The sequence below is a fragment of the Megalops cyprinoides genome, chromosome 12, assembly GCF_013368585.1.
Source record: "Megalops cyprinoides isolate fMegCyp1 chromosome 12, fMegCyp1.pri, whole genome shotgun sequence".
NCBI lineage: Eukaryota > Metazoa > Chordata > Actinopteri > Elopiformes > Megalopidae > Megalops > Megalops cyprinoides.
The window spans coordinates 15707946-15726330 of NC_050594.1; positions in this window are offsets into that span (position 1 = coordinate 15707946).

Sequence of the window (18385 nt, forward strand, 5' to 3'; positions counted from 1 at the left end):
GTGTGTGCAAGAAAGCAGAAGCAGGCGCAAGACATAAAGGCTGAAGAGGATAGGCCAGATGTCTGTTGTTGGGTGAGAGGCGTGCATGTGAGAAATGGAATTCCTCCACTCAGAATTTGGTAAAACAGACATTGATGTAACGCATACAAACATGCCTTGCCATTTACCAAGTAAATAGAGACAAATGTTGTCATCTGGTAAAAGGAGGAAGAGAAGGTGTATTGATTCTCTTGTACAGCATGAGTTCTTCAATAGTGCTCTGTCTGAACAGTAGGGATGAACATCATGGATTACTTTAACTGGTGTCCCAGGGGTCTATTGGATGTACTAAGACTGAGGTGAAATAGTGATTAAATGCAGATTTGAGAGGAGCAGAGATCATGCCTAAGACTCCATTCCCAAAGAACAGTCTTAGCCTGAATTTGGAGGTTCTTTTTTCTTCTTTTTTTCCTTTTCTGTTTCAATGCCAGATCATGAGATATTGCACAATTTTGACATGAGAAGGTACGGCTGAGCACTCCTGAACACAGAGACCAAGAGACTGGGATTTCATTTTAGCTGGCAACAGATTGCTGGACTGAGAGTCATTTGTTGAGTGGTCATTGGGACCAGAGGGGGTTGAGAGATTTTCATTAAAGTTAGGGGCCAGGCCATTTTTTTTTTCAGAAAAAAACTGACGTTATGCAACAGATTACACAGCAGAGACAGCAATACAGACAATTTTACATCGCTTCTTGGAAAAGCCTACTGTAGCTTTCAAAGCAGAAGGGCGCAGGCTTTTGGTTTATGTGTGCACATTTGTGTTTGTGTGTACCAGTGTGTGCATGTGTGTCTGTGCTTGTACATGTGAGCAGATGTGTGTTTCCATTCTGCGTGCGTGTGTGTGTGTCTGTGTGTGTGCACATATGTGAGGGCAAATTAAAAATGCTGTAAAAAAGTGTGGGATATTGGTAGAAGTATGTGACCACTGGTGACCCCCCCCCCCCCAGACAGGAGGGTATGGATAAGTGGGACAGCCGTCTCACAGCGAGGGCCGCTCTGTCTTCTTCCTATCTCGTTCTCCTTTTCTTCACCTGTACTCTCTGTCTCTCCGCCAGAGAAAAAGAGACAGGTAGAGGGAGAAAGGGAGGGACAGAGAGAGCACAAAGGCCTGCAAGTGACAGACAGGGACTTGGGCAGTAAGATGGAAAAAAGCAGAGGGTAGCAATTTTTTAATTGGGGTTTTGCTTGTCTATATTTATTCTCGCTTAGTTAGTTCCCCTAATCCTTTGGTATTAAAGTGAATTCTGTTCATAATCACCCTAAATGTTACACATAATCCTTGATGAGGTGCAGTTAAAACCAATTCCTCCATTACAAGCACACTAATTTACCATCTCTCTGCTTTCCTCACCATCTCTCCCTGCACATACACTTGCACACAGACACACAGATGCAAACGCATATGCACACACATACACGCACACACACACACACACACATACACGCACACACACACACACACACACACACACACACACACACACACGCGCACACACACACATGCACAGAACTCCATAACATGCTTTTGTCACATGCACACACACACACACACACACACACATATTCACTCGTGCACAGATCAATGATTGACATTAGATTGTTTGAGTGGGGCATTGGAATTGAAAATTCACCACCACAAGATGTGTGCTCGCCATGTGCTGAGGGAATATGTTAAATATCAATGCATGATATTATGGCCTATCGGCTTTAAACTGCTGCCTTGTAAAGTTTATGGGTTTCCTTGGCAACCATAGTTTCCATCAGTAGTAACGGCATACACAACCTGCCTGATCCATGTGAGGCTTCCTGGAAGGAGGATGGGGGAGAGAGAGTTACTGTGTTACTATGACAGCGCAGACCTCATGGGCTATCCATTCTCTCCCCCAGACCCCTGAGACCACTGAACCACACCCTTACGGATCAGAGATCGGAGCTGTATTTACAGTACAGAGCTGACCCCTGACACCCTGACATCAGATGCAGCTCTGGCTGGCTCCCAGGGTCTTGTGAGGAAACAAGTGTTTGCAGCGGCACTTACGTACGCGTGTGTCCTTTCATGGCCTGTCTTTAAACGAAATCTGTCCTCTGGCTTCAGCCGTGAGCAAACGTTCCATCGGATAACACCCTAATTCCTTTATTCTGGAGCTAGAAGCTTCTCCAGACGATACGATGTCAGTACAAGTCTTTCAATAAAGTCATAAATGTGTTCTGGGGGGGTGTAGTGGGAGGACATTCTGTGTTGCTTTGGGTCCTTTTTAACGGCGAGCGACTGCTCTCGGAAGCCCTTATAATTGCCCATTCTTCCGTTCTAATAACACGCTCTGCGCTTTTCCCATGAAAGTGGCCCCGGGCTGCCTTTTCAATGTTAACATTTGTTTGTTTTTGTCAACAGTGTGTTTTTTTCATCCCCCTCTCTCTCTCCCAGCAGTGACAGCAGTTTGTAATTACATTAACTCGCGGCTGTAATCTCTGTTTTTTTATTATTCTGCATTAGGAGTCACAATGATTGCCATTATTCCCTCTGAGAGCTCCCCCCCCTTGGTTTAAGTGAGCCTTTGTGATTGCTAGGGATGGGTTTTCTTACCCTCTCTAATTTGAGAAAGCCAGTAACGAGAGTAGAATTAATTAATTTATACAGCAGTGAAAATGCCAAGCACTGCTATATGAACGGGTCAAAAAGCCCATATTATTAAATCAAAAGAGAAAGCATAGCAACATCCAACATTCTTCTGTCCCTTTACCTTGGTATGAATACATATGTAACTTCTACTACACTGCTTATGCTACAACTACTGCTACTACACAAATAAGTGCTAATAGAAATAACACACTGAATTTACTTTTATTTTCAAAGCAGGTGTCTTTCCTTATGGCCACTAAAATGCTTCCAGTGCAATGTAATACACCCATCCCATAACCCATTTTCTCAGCAGAGTCTTCAGTGGATCATCACTAACAGGTGATCAGAACTCTGCCATAGATAAGACTGACAGAGAGGAAGGGATGGTGGCAGTTCTTTCATCTCTCTCTCTCTCTCTCTCTCTCTCTCTCTCTCGGGTTGGGGGTGACACTGCCTGGGCGAGTGCAGTCTGATGTCTGGCTGGAAAGGCCTCAACATACTGGGAAAAGGTGCATGCTCTACACGGCACATAATTCCCACTGGGAAAACAAAAATTCTGCCATTTAATTATAGTGTCTCATCATGCCCTGCACTCTCAGGGAGGGGGGTTACCGTCCCAGTAAAGTAGGGTTATACACACATGCCTCACTGTTTCTACACAGACCAAGTGTGAGCCAACCAGACAGAGTGCGTGTGTGTGTGTGTGTGTGTGTGTGTGTGTGTGTGAGAGAGAGAGAGAGAGAGAGGGAGGAAATGCAGGCACTGACACACACATGCAGTATGGCCAGATCTGACAAGCTTATTATTAATGTACTATAATACGCTCTTGTAGCGGAATTAAAGAGACTGTGCCTCAAGTGACATATGAGCTTGTGTGAGGCTCCTTGGGTTTCAGAGCTGAGCTTGTTTATCACACAGACAGCACAGTTCTGAGAGAGGGTCATTATGAGCTTGTTTTTTTTCTGTGCCCTTTAACGTTCTGCTTTAGCTTGATGCTGCCAAGGCACGCAATGTGCACTGCACCGTCACTGTAAAACATGTCACACGAGCAGGCAGCCATGACTGACATCCTGCAAGCTGCTCCTCCCACAGCTGAGACCAGTGGACAGCTTTGGAGGGAGAGCACAAGATGAAATGTGAACTGCCTGCTGACCGGACAGTCCGACTGTGTGCTTCGATTGCCCATCTAACATGCACACACATACATAATTTGCCAGTGTAGTCAAGGAAGCTGCATTGGTCGATGTCTTTTACAGTAAATTACCCCTGTAAAGGAGATGTCACTGTACATTGCATGAAACTTTAAACTTTGCACATGTTGTCTGTAAATAATAATTACACATATTCAGGACCATAACAGCTTTGGGTTCAGACTTGCTCTAACCACTACACCACTACAATATGTTCTGCCTTTCGTAATTAGATGCAATAACTAAAGGTGAAATTATTCAAACTGAACTCTTCTTTTCCCAAAAGAATTGATTTGTTGTTATTGATCAAAATCCAGATTAAAGGATGATCACTGATTCAGCAAATGCAAAAATACAACCTGCATAACTTCTGTCTGATGAAGGACCAATATTTTAGTCTCCGCTCCTGATAGCACTGCAGACTGGCCACACAATTTTTAATTTCTTTAGTAGTGAGAGCAGAAGAGAAAAGAAGAGAAGAGGAAGTGGTAAACAAAGCTATGGGGGTGGGGTTCCATGAAGCAGAAAGAATGAGGCCTTTACCTTTTTCCCCTTCCGGACATGACTCGCCGTTGTGATTTTCCTCACTGTCTCGCTCACCACGTGGTGTCAAGCGGTGTCAAAATGGCTCCTTACCTCCTCCACTGTGCTGTAGCCACACGTCTGCTGACACTGGCCGGTTCAGTCCCCGGAGTAGACCATGATCTCCCCACTCATCCGCTACAGATGACGACTGCTGGACCACACAAAGTCTAGTGGCCGTCCAGAGCAAATGCACTGTCAGTACCACCATGTCAGAGACTATGACTATCGTAATGACCATGACGGTAACTGTGATCTTGAATGGAGTCCAAAACCAGTGCTAGGTACAACCATAGAAGAGATGTTAAAATAGAACAGCACATATTTAATTGTTACACACAGTAAGGGAATGTGACTGAGATGAAGCTACTATTTCAAGGCTGAGACAAAGAAGCGGAATTTGTGGTCTGCATCATAATGGTGGTGTTGTTCCTGGCTACATGGCTGCCTCACACTGGGAATGAGAGCTGTTTCATTATGTGCTGAATAAAAGACTAGGTCTGCCATTCCTCGAGACCTTTTGTGTTTGGTGGGTTAGTGCTTAAGTGGGTTACACCACTTTGGGTTTGAGGGGTGAAATCATATTTTGGTCGTTACAGTTGCTCCTCTGAGCAACCGCTGAGTTATATTTCACCTGAAAATTTTCAGGAAAGTTGTGCTGCAAAAACAGGCTCAACTCTAAGCCAAGTCAGTGAAGGCACGCAAATCCACCACAAATCCAATTCTCCCTACAGGCAGATGGAGCAGTGAATGTTTTGGCAGCAATTCTAAAGCATCTTTTGGCCATCCCTCAGTCAATATTACCGGTGAGTAGGATTGATCTACAGTCAAACAATTAGTTACACCTGATGAATGAAATCAATCATTTCCACATTAATCAGTGAAGATACATAATTGGACCCTGAACAAAGAGATGTGATAAAGTGTGAATAAAAATCTAACAAATTATGCAAAGGAACTACTTTAGGTGTTACATATGAAAAGCTGAATGAACGTGCACATTTGATTGATATATTGATATATAGATATATTTCAACATATTTAAAATTGTGTAATTTCGGTCATTTTATGCCACTTTGAAAATGCAATTGAAACAGGTATGGACTTTTCCATCATTCTATCGTTCAAAAATAATGGGTGGATTCAAATGGACAGTGGGCCATGCAATGTTATTGACACCAAACTGAACTCCTCGAAACCCAGTATATGGTCACCAGCATACCAATTAGCTATGAAACATACAGCATGTTACAAATATCTACATTAATTTTTCATTTTTGTTGTTCATACACGTTTTAACATTTTTTTTTGGCTTTGTTAGAATGTATTGACTGGTATTACTTTTTCACGACAGGACAGGTAACCTTCCAATGTTCAGTGGCTCAGAGGTGTGAAGCAGAACAGCTGTTCCTAAGTCCCCTGCAGGTTATTCCCGGCTATGAAATCATATGACTCCAGCACAAGACCGAGCCTCTCTGGTCATAGTTTATACGGCAAGAGGAGTCCATTCCCAGGGAGGATAGCAGGTGAGGCCACAGAGAGCTCAGTAGCTGTTTTTTGTTTTGTGTAAGAAAGAGTGTGACAACCTGAGCACATTCATGCACCTGCTCTATGCACTGTGCCCTGCTGCTCTCCTCTGTGGGGTGGTGTTTATTAAGGTCTGCCACAAGAAGCCAAGCATTCTCATACTCTCGCACATATTTTTGGGGCTCAGGAGAGGACAGCTAAGGTGGCGGGGGAGATAGTGATAGTGGGAGGGAGGCGTGGATGGCTTTTTTTTTGAGGCAAGCACATCCGCTGTGTCTGCAGAGATCTGGTCTGTTCCAGGAGGGAGCCAGCCCACTAGGTGCCAAAGCTGGATGTTGGAAACATCATGGTGGAGCTACAGTAATCTTAAATGATGCATTTGTCTTAACAGGACTGTGAGGGAGATTAACTCACGGGAACTTTCTACCTTGAATTGCTTTTGGGACCTTTGCATCATTCTGCTCTCAGTCTGCTACAGGCAGACTGTTGTTTCACCTCTGATTCTATTGGAATTTGTGTGTTGTAATTGTTGGAAAATTTCTCCCGTTTGTCAGGTGCGCTGTGAGGGATATCGATGACAAAGTGCCCCTGAGGTTCATGGAACATGACTTGTGTTTTTCTGACCTTAATGACAATGAATGTAAACAGCTCTTTGGGCAGGCGCTAATGGGGACTTCCATTGGAAAGCACTTAGGAGTCTTAATAAATAAAGTTGGCAGATCGATATGCTACGGCGGCTGTCCGCAGACGGCGGGCGATGAAGCTATTGACCGTGTTAGTGGACTGGCGCCCGTTGTTTCTGTCTCGCAAATACATTTTCTGATTTTATGAAGTGGGCTCCCATATAACCCTTCAGCCTGATGCAAAGCACTTGGGAGGCGACCGCATGTGGTCTACATTTGCGACTGTACCTCATCATATATCACCTAGAATATCACCGACTGCTAAAGGGCGTTTAGCTTTAGGTGTTTGGGAAGCAAGGCCTCACACATGAGCCTGGATCTCTTAGAGATCACAGCCACAGGAAGGAGCTTGATCCACAGACATGCTCCTGTGCTGCACTGCACTGTGCCATTATGCCACTCAGTCTCTGCCAGGATAAGAGCCAAGGCTGTCTGTGAGCCTGCCAAGCTGAGATGCAATGGGAGCCAATTTGCCAGCTGTCTTTGTATGACCCAGTTGGATGGAAAATCGCAATATTCACACCTATATCCAGGTGGACAAACAGACCTTTTGGCCACTAAAACCGCTTAGAGGCAATTCTGTAGCCCCCTCTCAACAACAAGGAAGAAGGAGCAGCCAAACCTGAATCCATTCTTTACTTTTCCTAGATATAAAGGAAAATAAAATAATGCTGAGTCTGGCAGGCTTTGGTCCAGCGAGCTTATGTAGGCTGTCTGTGTAGTGACATTTTATCTTTATTGCTATAATATTTCAGAGGAAGTTTCTTGTAAATACAGAAAGTAAAGGATTATTAAAACCAAATTCATTTGGCTCAGCAATCTAAAGAAGTACTGTTGCACCTTAAATGCTGAGTGGTGCAACACTCGGGATCATCTGTTTTTTAAAAGTACAAATACATCATACGATACGCAGAACTGGATTCAGATCCAAAGCTTGGAAGCTTTGACATTGTGAATAAGTATATAATATAAATATAATTAATAAATATAAAGTAAAAATGTTGCAAGATGTGCTCTAACTTAATAATAATATTATATATATATATATATATATATATATATAACTTAATAATAATATAATAATGTAGGCCATCCAGAGTTTTTTGTGTTTTCCCATGATTATTATTCTCCATTGCTCATTTATTTATTTGTTTATTTTTAAGGGGTTTATTTAAAATGGGTGGCAGGTAGGTGGTACAGAATTCTGCATCTGCCTCTCTTATGACTACAACACCACACTCAGCACTCTTCAGCAGAAGAATCATTGATGATGTGACATCACACTGACATCACAATGACAATGTTGAATCAGTACAGTTTCCCTGTCATCCTAACAGCAAGGGCTCTGGGAAGATTGTATGACTTCTCCTCAGCCCCCTCCTCATCCCCCTCCCTCAACCTTGTTGCCCCAACACCAGACTGAAATCCTGTCTCTCATCTGACAAATCTGGGGTCCTTCCAGCCCTCTATCCTCCACAGTGTTTGAAACAAGGAGGAAAAGGAACAGGAAAAAAAAAAAAAACTTCTGTAATGCCATTTGTGGCCCCGGCGGGCTTTGTGCAGGTACGCATACGTCTCTGTCAGCTCCAGTAAACAGGACCATGACTCCTTAAGTGCCTCTCTTTAAGTGCCTGCTGCCGCATGCTTTTTAAACTTGGCCGCTGTGAGAGGTTTTAGTCTTCCCCCACTTCTGTGCGGAGCCACTCGGCTGGAAACCCCACGCTAACGCCATTATGTCCCAGAGTGGAGAGCGCGAGGCGCATAACTGACAGCAGCCCTGGAGGGGAATTACAGGGGATCGGTCTGAAGTCTCTCTGTAAGCTGATGAGTGCTGAGAGTGCCGCGCCTCTTGTTTAGCACAGCTTTGCTTTGTTGTTGTTTCTGAGGGGGAGCCTCTTCCTCTTGATCTCTCCATACACAGTTTTTCAGAGCCTCACAGAGCTAATGCCAGCCCTCCCTTCAGACTAACATCAGTGGGGTGTATGGAGTAATAGCCGCACATTTGACAACATAAGAGAAAGGGTCCAGAGAGCACAGCCTCAACACGAGATGCTGAATCCCGCAGTTAGTCGGATCTAGCCTTTGTGTGGGTGGCTAGGAGTGGAAAACCCGTGCAAGAAGCCAACGACTGGAAGTGGGATGGGGGTCTCCCAAAACGGATAAATAATGCAATGGGATGCCATTTCAAACTGTGGGTTCAGCCAGAGAGAGAGAAACCAAAGCACAGATGGACAATTTGCAATGCTTTTTTTCTTTTTTATTAATGCATGGAATAAACTGTGTGGACGCGTTGCGGTGATGGACGCCGTGTGAATTCGTAGATTCCTGCAGCTGGGGTGAATAAACGCTGTGTCATCTCCTCTCGTGCAGCCACAACACCGCACCACAGAAGCAGCAGCATCAACACCGTTTATTTAATTTTTTTTTCTGAACTTTTCTTAAAAAGCAGGGGAATGTACTAGGAAGAGAGCTATCTCAGAAACCCCTCCCGCAAAGGCAGTATGCCATCACCTGTCACCATGAATGCAGCTGTCACCACTAACTGTGGGATGTGGTTCTTTCATTAATTCTATGTCTGTGATCACAGGTACCAGGTGGGGACATAATATCGTATAGACTATTGTCGTGTTACATATCATAAAGAGCCACCTCATGATACAATTGCCACATGATAAAATAGAATTACCTGTCACAGAGCACTCTTTGTTCTGAACCTCCCAACCAAGATGGATTAGTACAGTAGCATGTGATCATCAAGTTGATCACAGCTCTGAAAAAATCTGAGCCTTATCTGCTCTGACAGCTTGTACCAAACAATTCAGCATCAAGAACACTGTGATGTTCAGTAAACCCCAGACCCTAGTGCTAGTCAGTAATGACTGAATGATTTAGGCTGAGCTCATCAGAAAATAAGGACAGATACTTCTGTGAAGCAACCATGTGTGTGTGTGTGTGTGTGTGCTTGTGTGTGTGTGTGTGTGTGTGCTTGTGTGTGCTTGTGTGTGCTTGTGTGTGTGTGTGTGTGCTTGTGTGTATGCACATGCTTGTATTTGAGACTGTCTGCTGCAGTAAAGCAAGACCCTAATCGGCATTCTTTATGACTGAAAAATAACCCCTCAATCTGTGGAAGCGCACATGGTACTGCACCCCAGCCAGGATGACGACGGTGTGACAAGGTCATTCAGCTTGACCCGGCGGCACCTCACGGCAGTGACATTGCAAGCGATGATGACACGGGTGAAAAACTTGAGTGAGGGGAAGCATCTGTTCCTACTATGCCTCAGTAAGTCCACCCTGCCCCTCACCTCCCCCTCCTACCCTGCGCCTCCGGTAACACAGCATTCTCCCTCTCAGAGAGGCTCCACTATCCCCGACGGAGGGGGAGGCCTTTAACACAAACCTGGAGTTCCACTTCCTTGGCTGCATGAGCTGCATGGCTGAACCTGCAGGGCACCATTAACACAGCCCGGACGCACTGCTTGCCTATTGCCTATTATGGAGAACAATGACAGACAGCGCATAAAAAAAATAAAAAAAACTCCAACCTCCTGTAAACAGTTTTTATTTTATGTATTATTTATTCTCATTATTCCACTCCAGTGCAAACTTTGTGGTATATTTTGAAATGCCTTGGTGAATTAATTTGTCCCTGAGTGAACTTTGCAACAGAAATGGATTGGACACCAAATGACATGAAACAGGAAATAGCAGAGCAATATCACAACACCTTTTGATGCTAACTATGTGGAGCTTATGACCACATAACAAGAAACCATTGGAGTGTTCAGGGCCACACTTAGCACAGTGTTGCATACATTCTTGGTAAAAGGGAAAATGACAAGCCTAGCTGGGGTGAATGGCCTTTTCTTCTAAAAAAGACTCAGTGAGTTGATCTGGAGTTTGATAGGGATGCCCTCTAGAATGCACATTAACAATGCTGGAATATGAATGAAACGATAAGAAATATCACCAAACATAGAAACAAAATAATGACTCTTCTTTCTTGAGAGTGTCTCCCTGTTGATATTAGCTGCATGACAGCTTGCAAGTAATGAACACTAGAAACAACTAATAATACCTGCTCACCAAAAGCAAGCACTATTCTTCTATTTCCTCTCACATGCTCTTTATGGGGGAGATTGGGTATTACTTACCCCTTATAACTGGTCAGACGACTCTGCTGGGGTAAGCTGATGCAATACATACCAATCAGGTGAAGGGGCACGATTTCAGTAGTGTGAAACAGCATCTTGATGCACGAGTGCGCTCACAGGAAAGAATGCCAGTCCGTCATTTGCCTCAATCCATCTCTGAGGAACGAGCAGAGAAATAGTGGTTGTCATTTTTACTGTATCTGGGAAGAAATGCTTGAGGACTGAACTGGACTTCTGGCAGACACTCAGATCAGGAGAAAGCTCTGCTCAAGTTTGTCTTCTTCACAACAAGTGGTAGGTTCTGTGGTGAACAACAAAAGTGAGGAGAAAGTCCTGGTCAGGCAAAGTGATCTAAACTAGTCAATCATGCCGAGATGGTACTTAAGGGATGGAACCAATCTTTAAAAATTGAACAGTTCTAGGTATTCTTGGGATCTTAGAAATAAGCAAACTGGGTTCATACTATGAAATCACAGGCTAGTCCTTCTGAGAACGCATCAAACAAGCAATTAAGGCCTGAGTTTAAGGGCAGGATCTGAGCCACTGGGGCTTCTGCAAGACATAAAAAATGCCCAGGCCTCCAACCCCGCAATAAATCATAGATGGCGAGTCTACAAAATGTCAACTGCAGATGAGGTGAAAGCATTCACCGTTGGCTTTGATAGCACTCAGTATAACACGGCAATAAGGCAGCCAGTTAACCTTGGGGATGAGGGAAGCTTGCTGCTCCCAAGATGAGAAGCCACGCTTGGATCATTAACCTGGGCTTTTTTTGCTTCAACCTGCTGGACAGATGTATTTATCATGGTGTGCGGTTATATTTTTTTTGTCTAATGATGTCTTGACTGAAAGAGCCTAATCGCACAGTGTGATCTCAATAAACAATTGTTATGGATGGAAGCAGCTTCTCCGATTCGCATCCCAAAGTGGTCCAGGTGGGACACATTATTGAGAGAACCATGCCATCCAACTCCAATGCACGTGCACACTCTCAGACACATGAACACACACAGACACAGATTTCAAATTTTAGAGGTTTTACAAGAGAAATGCAGAGAACAAAAACTGCAAACAGGCACACTGAAACACACACAGTGCATATGTGTACAGAGACACACACACACACACACGTGCATGCAGACACTCACACACATGCTCATTCTGCCAAAGGGGCTCTACTGATTTTCCAGGTCAAATGCTCAAAGGTTTGCTCTGCAAAGTGCAAATCTTGCCAACAGGGCAGTGTAAATAAAACAACATGATAGATCACTTTAAGCACAAATAGCCGTGTCAAATAATGTATTGATCTTCTTCTTTGCGGGCATAAACAAAGAGTACACAATGTAATGTGCTGAGTGAGGTTGCCCTTGGGCCTCTACACCAGTTGATAGCTTAACAAGAGGGAGGGGAGCGGGGGCATCTTCTGTATCCCCTGGCAACAGGAAAAACAGCTAGCTCACTAGCAATACGGCACTGAATTCATCTGTCAGGCCCTTTACTTTTTATTTTTGTTTATGTGGACATACCAAAAGAACATGATGCGATGTTTGGGAAGATTGCCGTTAGGCCAAACAAAGAAAGCAGTATGGGTAAAGAGAGAGACTTCGCCACTTGTTTGTGATGTTATAGCATGGGATCATCTGCCACTTATTCTCAGTTCCAGTTTCCAAGGCTTGATACTTAATTGCTGTGAACATTTATCTTGTTTTGTTAAAGAGATCCCCTGATAATCTGTGTTGATTCACAGCTGTGTATCTCTCAGCCCTAATTGCAATGGTTTCTCAATCTCCATACTCTCACTGTGGTGGTTTAAGAAGAAACCTTGCAGTAACAGAGAGGGTTCATTACAACTTCATGGAACAAAACAAATTTGAATGTACAATTTTTGATGTGCAATAAAAAAAACTACAGTGCAATTATAATAATTGTTTTTTGGAGCGTCACTGTGCAAGCTATTACCAATTTAAGGCAATTATTCTCACCGTAACTTGCAATATCACATGTGATGTCATTTGGGTACTGTGAGCTACAACCTGTTCAAAAGAAGATCTTTACAGCTTTGCAGGGCGTAGCATCACTTATCAGACAAAGTGCACTTTTTTGTGGATTATTGTGGAATACTTTTTCTTTGAAAGGAGTTAATATGGGTCATGTGCTCTTTTTCTGAAATGGTTGGAGAGGGTGAGCAGGGTCACATTGCAGTAATCTTTACACTGTAGCACATCAGTTAAAATTTTGGGTTGAAAAACCCTTGGCAGACCCCCAGTTATAAATAATGTAAAAAGAAATGTATAATTGATTGTTTAAAACAAGCAGAGCCTCTTATTTATCACTTGAAATATCAGCAGATCTCTGAGGTGTTGCTTTCTGCCAGTATGCATATGATCTCACTCTCAAACTTAACATACAATACACACACCCCTGATATTCTGGCCTTGTTGGCATACCGGCAGGTCAAAAAGGGGCAATTCGGTGATCCCTTTTCACTGTATTCTTTTCATTCTCTTAAGAGTAAATGCTCTATGGATTGGATTTTGAGATAAAGAGAGAGAGAGAGAGAGAGAGAGAGAGAGAGAGAGAGAGAGAGTGGTTTCCTGGAGGTAAGAGCTGCCCTGATCTGAATTTTGATTTTATGTTTGGGCCTCAGGCTTAGTTTGTTAATCTTCATCTCAGATGCAAAATGTGCTCAAGCTGAGAGGATCCCATTTGGCACCCATGCAATACCAATACGGTGAAGGTACTGAATCCAAAGAGAGTGCTGCATAAACCATTTGCCCATTCATGCAAAAACAACACTAATCATCAGTGTTGCTTAGTAGGTATTCCTACATTTAATCAAACACCATCACCCAGAAGGTGCTGGATAACGTGGTAGGGGCATTTAGCATTAAAATGCACTTATGATCTGGTAACAGCAAGCATTTTTGATGGATCCTCTTTTATATATGGAGCAAAAAGGAAAAGGGAGCTTGGAAAGGGTAGTCAAGGTCAGTACTAGCCTTCTTCTGTTTTTCTCTGTGCTTGTAGAGCTGAAGATAGAGTTCAGAAAAAGTGAACTCAGAAATTAGGCTGCCTTTATTGTTTCATACCACTAGGAGTGTATTTTTGACAATGTTGGGCATTGTCATTTGCAGGTTTCCATTTCCTTGTAAGTACACAGTTCTTTCACTTGAAATATAATCCATTCATTAACTACTCTGCGGATATGTGCTAGGCCAGGCAAGATGCAACAATACACCCCGCCAACACACACACACACACTCATGCACATATAAAAAGCCTAAAAGACAAGAGGAGATTATTCTGTCCAGTGTATTTCCTGGTAATGATCAGTGAGCCAGTTGCTTTTCAACAGGTGCTGTATGATGTAATGTTTCAGTGGAGAGCAGGCCGCTTTTGAATATATGCAGTTTTGTTTGTGATTTCCAACATTTCTTTACATTTTTTTCTGACTGAAATCTAAATTATAGTCATTACTATCATGGGTCGTTATCTGCCCCAAAAGGACAAGGCACAGCAATCCTGTGTTGCTTTCAAAAGAGTCGTAGTAGTCACAGAACACTCCACATTAACAGCACAGATTTCAGAAAGCACTTTCAGGGAAGTCCACAGAGTTTGTGTTTGGGTTTGTGTGTGTGCATGTGTGTCTAATCGAGTGATTGCTTGAAGGTGGCTGTAGATGAGGATGGCGGCTCAGTGAGAAAAAGAGGACCAAGGATCCCTATCATCCACCCCTGCATCCCCTCCTCCCTCTCACAGTTTTGCAGTCCAATCAGAGGGGTAGAAATAGGAAAGTCACACCTCTGATGAGAACATTTGTGTGTTGGCTCAGCAGCAATATCTGACTGATCTGGATTTTTTAAACTTTAGAAATCCCCCTTTCTACTGCTCAGCACAAGAAAATCTTTTCTCTGTTTGAGGGGGGAGAAAAGCTGGACCACAAATCTTGCTCACAATAATAAGTCAGACTTTACTGACTTTAACTGCATGTTGAATCTGGGGCCTCCTCACATATTTTAAGGACTGTAATTTGCAGGTAATCACAGAAAAGTAGGACTTGAGGCCTCAAAACCTTTCCTGTGAGTCCCTGTGTGAGAATAAGGGCTCATCATAAGTTGTGATAGTAGGCTTGGTGGGGGCTCATAAGAGTCCCGTTTCCTCCATGGGCAGCCCCTCCTGCCATCTCTATTACTCACACTCACAAACAGTCCACCGAAGATATAAGAAGAGGAAATTCATTTCCCCACTTGCTCCTAGACAGCAGATGCACCAGACCAAGGAGACGGTGGCTTTCTATCTATTTCATTTATGCATGCAGGAGGGAAAGGTTCCTCTGAGAGTGTATCCTCTAATGTGATTATAGGCATGTCAAAGAGGGAGTCCTGGCTGGTTCGCCAACCTCTCTGCTCTTCTCTGATCTTGTCTGGGGACTATGACAGAGGCTCTGACAGGTTCCTGGAGGTGCAAGGAGGGGTAGGGATGGGGTGGAGCTGTGATCTGCGCTCTGAGCATGCTCAGTCCTTCAGCATCAAAGGAAATCTACTGAATGGCAAGAAGTGGAAGGAGCAGCCAGGTTTGACATTTCACTTGTCAGACTTGCTCTCAGACAGAGAAGGGACCTCTGGGACATGGATCCATGTCTGCGTGCCCTGGCTGAAGAGCACGGGGGGGGGGGGGGGGGGTGGAGAGTTCAGGCATGGATATTTTCCCCCTAAAGACATTTACTGCCATGCAGGGGGAAAGCTGCAAGGCTCAGAAACTCTGGGTTTAAAAGATATTACAAATCATAAACAGTGAACCAAAAATCAAGTCAAATCATTGAGCAAGCACAGAAAACCTGTCTGAGGGGTGCATTGGGGAGAAGCCAAACGTGCAGTTTCAAGAGATTGCCGCAGATTTGAATAGCAAAGACATGTTAAGTGCGCTCACTGAACTTCCACACTTTCCTTAATTGAAAGGGAGACTGCTGGGCTGCCACAGCTGCTCGGCTCTCCTTTTCTCTTTTCTGTGTCTTTTTTCAGTCTTTCTCTTCTCTCCAAAGCAGCGATTTGGCACCCTTTTGCTTCTGTTGTTGAAGTGAAAGCTCCCGGCTGCTCAGCGCGCCTGCTGCACTCTGTACTCTGAAACAGTGTACACTGACCGCCAGGGTTGTTTACACAAAGCCAGGAAGTAACGGATGATTGTTTTAAAAGCGATAGAAGGGGAGAAAGAGAGAGAGAGAGAGAGAGAGAGAGAGAGAGAGAGAGAGAGAGAGAGAGAGAGAGAGAAAGAGAGAGATACAGAATAAGAGGGAGAAAGGAAGCCAGAGAGAGATTTTTTTCCTAGGGGTTATGTCTTTAAACTTTTCCTTGACAATCATGTGAAGGATCCTGAGAATGGTGGGAAAGATATACTAGGCAGATTACACTCTCTGCACTCTCTCTTTCTTCTGCCAACCCGTCTCACTCCCAGGGTCTCTCTGTTTCTCTCACTCTTTCTCTGTTCACAAGGAAAGGTTTGAATCCCTCCCTTCCTTTCACTAGCCTTTCCACATCAGTTCACATCAGCACTCTCGCTCACTTTGATCACCGGCTCCAATCCCGACAGGGACCGAAGGCTTTGATTTCCTGGTGAGCGAGTCGGCGGGGGGGGTGGGGGGGGGGGTGGGAATGCAGTGGCTGCTGGGAGCTGCTGTTTCACTCGTGGAAATGAGCCTAATGAGAGCCACCAGTGGTCTTCAGCCGAAACTTTCCCTAATAACCCCTGTGCGGTTTGTTTGAACACAGAGTTTGAACACTGGATCGAGTCGCTCCTGTCACAGCGCTAATGAGGAGCAGAGCACTCCGCGGCGCGCCTGAGCCCAGGCAGAGTCATTCATCAGGGATGATTTTTGCAGAGCAACTTTTCTTTTCCTCCGTAATTAAAACTCCCAGGATGCATCGCTCACTGCTTTTTCGAGATGCCATGGTTCACGATCAAGAGAGACAATACTCTTCATCTTTTTCAAGGCTGGCCACTGCCCAGACGCACAGGGGATCGGCTGTCGTTCCAGAAAAGTCTCAGAATAAAGGTACATGTTCACTGATAGACAGGTTCACACATACATCTTTGAGCCTCTGCACCATTCATTTCAGGCAAACCCACACATCAGCCACCTACAGTGGTACTCACTGATTATTTCATGGCCTGAAGGGGAGAAAATAATTAACATGCAGCGACTCTCAGTTCTGTCAGACCTTTCATCTTCATTAAGTTCATCATGACGCTTGAATACAGTTTGGCCAAGGGGCTGGGTCTTGCTTAGTCACATGCATTTATGCACACACACACACACACACACACACACACACACACACACACACACACACACACACACACATACACAGACCACAGACACACACAAACATATGTGCACACATTCACCTCTCCTGTTGAACATCATGGTCTTGCAATGTTAATACAGTCCTCTCTTTAATTCATACACACTGAAACACAACACATGCACAGGTGATTTTTATCTGTTAACGTATGAAAAAAATGAGCACCAGTCACTGTATAACTGGCCTGAAGTCAGTTGTCATTGGTTACATCTCTGGCATGGAAAGTGAGAGTGTGCGTTCCCAGTGGAGAAGTGTGGGAGGCACTCTCAGAGTAGATTGGAGGTAGGAGACATGCCAAGACTGACATTTGCCACATCATGGCATGTAATTGTATTAAGCACAGAGAGAGCACTAGAGATGACACTGAACTGAACTGAATTTTGGCTATATTGTATTTGGCTATTTGTAATCATTCAGTATGTAATACAATCCATTGGTAAATTATTGTTAATTATTGTATTGTATTGAATGTTACCTTTATGCAGATTGTTTTTTTTTTTTTACTCAATATAGTTGTACTTTGATTGCTTACATTAATTTTAAAATTATTGCTCTGGCAACCCCACATTCTTGTCCTGCCAATAAAGCACCACTGAATTGAATTGAATTGAATTGAATCGACAGAGAAAGACAGACAGAGGAAGAGAGACTTTTAAAACCTCCTGCATTTAACAAAACATACTCTTCCACTCTCCATCAGTGGAGTCCCTCAAAATGTCAACACAATATCTCCCTCATCACTAGCAAAGATTGCCCTATTTATTGCCCACTTGACTTTAAACTCTTCCAAGTTATTAGTCAGCTCATAAAAAGCACGAGAGAAAGAAAGAGAGAGAGAAAGACAGAGAGAGAAGCAACCTGAGTGAGTGCAATCTGGCCATCGACTCTGGGAGACACAGGCAGACATGGCTGCCAAGATAGGGCAGGCTGTGCTCACTCTGTCATTTTTAAGAGGTGGAGACAGAGCTGAACTTCCTCACCAAATGAGAAATGGTACAAAGACAAAAAGGCATATTACTGCACCCAAAAATGTGAAATCTGCACTGAGGGATTAATCTGAGGGACAATAAGTGAAGAGAGTCAGTGTGAGAGAGTGGATGATCACTACACATTGTCCAGCTAATTGTTTTCTGTCTCTTTCTATGTATGTATGTATGTATGTATGTATGTGTGCAAGTATGCCTGTATTCTTAAATATTCAGAGTGGGAGAGTTCATTTTGCTTTGGC